This window comes from Microtus ochrogaster, chromosome 5 (assembly GCF_000317375.1).
Source record: "Microtus ochrogaster isolate Prairie Vole_2 chromosome 5, MicOch1.0, whole genome shotgun sequence".
Lineage (NCBI taxonomy): Eukaryota > Metazoa > Chordata > Mammalia > Rodentia > Cricetidae > Microtus > Microtus ochrogaster.
Window position 1 is genome coordinate 30,426,465 of NC_022012.1, and position 3,274 is coordinate 30,429,738.

General features: G+C 51.0%; 1 protein-coding gene across 1 annotated transcript in view; it reads left to right on the forward strand.

Moving 5' to 3' along the window:
- The first annotated feature begins 217 nt into the window (after nt 1–217).
- The window catches only part of Fez1 (fasciculation and elongation protein zeta 1), a 53,613-nt gene continuing 50,556 nt past the window's right edge, over nt 218–3,274 (forward strand). Inside the window, exon 1 of the mRNA XM_005347040.2 lies at nt 218–373. The gene's annotated coding sequence lies outside the window, so the exon portion shown is untranslated. The remainder of the gene's footprint in view (nt 374–3,274) is intronic.

Below are 3,274 nucleotides of genomic sequence, written 5' to 3' on the forward strand. Positions count from 1 at the left end.
CGATTGCACGCCCCCACCTCGGAGCTTCTGAATATTCATGTGGGAAGCAGAAGGGCCGTTATCAAAGAAGGGAGAAACGGCAATTCATAAATATTAATAAAGGCAGGTCCACGTGCTCCAAGGAAAGCTATGAATGTTCACGAGAGGATGACGTTCAGGCTCTGGGCGCGCCCGTTGGGCGGGTGCCCGAGTGCGAGCGCGCCTCCGGGAGCTCGGGCACGAGCGCGGGGACCCGGCGCCGCCGGAGCAGCGGGGTAGCACTCGCTGGCTGGCCTGCCGCTGTCGCTGCGCTGCACCGGGCTCCTGTTAGCCGGTGCATGGGGGTGTCCGGCTGAGCCCCGGGATCCGCGTCCCTTCACCAGGACCCACACAGGTGAGGTCTCGGGGTTAGAGAGTGGGGGACCGCGACCTTAGTCTGAACTAGACCCAGTACTGGGGGTCAGGGGATCGAATCCGGGTGTTGAAGGAGGCCAGAGGACTTCAGATCTCTCATAGGACTCCTGGGATATGCGCGACTCTCATCCCCATTGGGTCCCATATACACACTGAAAAAGAAGGGCCCGTGGGCCATCGCCCTGGTTGTACCCAGTTGTGCTCAGCACCAGGGCCCCGGAGTGAGATGCTGGATTGCTGGATACTGGTGGCATCATCTCAGAGCATCGTGTGTGTGTGTGTGTGTGTGTGTGTGTGTGTGTGTGTGTGTGTGTGCCGAGAAACACTGCCTGATTGTGCTGGAGCAATGTGGATCCCCTATATCAATCCAGGACCGTTATCTGGTCCTGTTATCGTGGGCATCTCAAAATCATCTTTGTGCCTGCAATCTACTTGTGCCCCCTTGGCGGGATGTGAAGGCTTCCCCAGACGGTGCATTCTCGCAGTGTCAGAATCTCTGACTGCAGTCCTGGGGGAGCGATTGTTTTACTACACAGAGCAGGTCGGAGAAAGAGCGAGTGTGGCAGAGAGGAGTGGTGTGTGCAGAGCCGGCTGTCGTCCTCAGGGCCCGGGGCTCTGCAGATCGGGGGGCTCAGCTTAAGGGGTGTTATACAATCCGCTCTTCTGCCCTCTTGCCTTTCCCTTCGCATCCTGTCTTCTGGCAAGACTCACACCATTCCAGGCGTCCAGGTCTTTTTTGGCAAAGGGACAGTGGAGTATGTGCAGGGGCTGCGTGGGATGAGCTGGGCTTCCTCGGAGTGCCAGCCATTGTGCTGCCTAGAAGAGCCTTTCTTTACTCTGACAGAAGAGGGAGAGGAGGTCTGAAATGGAGGTGAATGGAACAGAAGAGAAGGGGGGAAGGGTACGGAGTCCAGTGAAGGGGTTGCTGAGCCATGTGCAAATGAGTATTTATTCTTTCTGGCAAAATGGACAGCTAACGCTAGCCAGGTTTTGCAGAAGAGCAGTGAGAATCTGGAAGTAGATAAGTGAGGACATTTTAAGGGTCTATATGGGGAGGGGAGAGAAGGGGAGAGGAAGCACGGAGTCAACTAGAGAGCAAGTGATGGAAAGAATAGAGAGATGGGACGGGCAGTGTGGAGGTGCAAAGAGGCCCAGCAGGGGAAGCACAGTGAATTCTTGCTCCCATCCACCATTCTCTTAGTTCAGTGAAGCAGGGGCTGGTGATTTGTGCTGCAGACCCAAGCCGCAGCAGCTTCTATACCGTTAGGCTGCAGGGAGAGGCTTCTGTGCTTCCTACCGGGTGTCTGTTGAGCTCTGTGTGTGTATTTCTCTTCCGAATGACATCACGCATTTGGAGTCAGAATAGATGGAATAGATTGTATGAAAGGCTTAAGCTATAGTCCGCACTATGTTCTGTAATAACAAGAATACAACGACTTGCCCGTTACTCCCTCTCTGTCATTTTAGTATATCTAGTTATTTTGGGAGCACAGGGAGGATGGTTATTATATGGATTAACATCAACTTTTTTGTGTGCAGGAGAGGTGAAAAGAGAACCTCAGGTGTCACACACGCTAAACAAGTGCTCTATGACTGAGTTGCTCTTCCATCCTTAACACTAGCTTTTAAAGGAGGAGGGCTGGGAGAGCAGCTGAGGCTTGAGGTCTCAGCAAGCTTGCCAGGATGGAAGGATGGAGGGGCTACTTCAGACATGTCAGTTGAAGCTGGGCGGTGGTGGCGCATGCCTTTAATCCCAGCACTCGGGAGGCAGAGGCAGGTGGATCTCTGTGAGTTCGAGGCCAGCCTGGTCTACAAGAGCTAGTTCCAGGACAGGAACCAAAAAGCTACGGAGAAACCCTGTCTTGAAAAATCCAAAAAAAAAAAAAAAAAAAAAAAAAAAAAAAAAAAAAAAACAACCAAAAACCCAAAACCAGACATGTCAGTTGGGAGATAAAGGCAGCCTACCTCGAGGAGTACAAAAGAAAATGAAGTAAAGAAGGAAGGTAGGGTACCCCATTAAAAGGGGTGCGCCAACACACCAACCCCTTCTCAAGGCTTGACTCTCGCTTCCTCTACCACAGCCTGAGATACAAACGCTCTGTCCAGACTGGGTACCGTATTAATACAGATTCCCATCTGTGCTCCCAGATTTAGCATCATCTACCCGATCGTTTGCATTGTGCTTCATGTCTCCTGGGTAGGGTGCTGATGAAAACCAATCAGGATAGCTCATGGATTGTTCCCACTAGCCTTGTTTCTGGACTCCGAACCTTGATAGTCATATCTTTTTTTATAATACTTTTTTAAAGTTTGACTTGATTTATTTATTATCAACCATGTGTCTGTGATGTGTGTTAGTGTAGACACGAATGTGCCACAGCACAGATTGGAGGCCAAAGGTCAACTTTCAGGTGTTGGTTCCCTTATGGGATCCAGGGATCAAACTTAGCTCCTCAGGTTTGCAAAGCGAGCACTTACAGCCCACAGAGTCATCTAGATAGGCCATTTCTTTTATAATCTTGTAGCGGAATCTTTTTTTCTCTAGGGTTTGTCTGAGTCAAATATAGACCACTCTCTCTTTTAGATTTTTTTAAATTATGCGTATGTGTCTGTGCACATGAGTGTGGGTGTCCTTCAAAGCCAGAGACATTGGACCCCCTCCCCCCAACTCCTTCTGGAGCAGCTGTGAGTCACCCTACATGGGTGCTTGGAATTGAAGTTAGTGTGTGCTCCTCACCACTGAGCCACCTCTCCAAATCTTAAGCATGTCTAAGATCTGTATGGTAGTCCAGCATTCAAAGCTCAGTACGGTCGGGCGGTGGTGGCGCACGCCTTTAATCCCAGCACTCGGGAGGCAGAGGCAGGCGGATCTTTGTGAGTT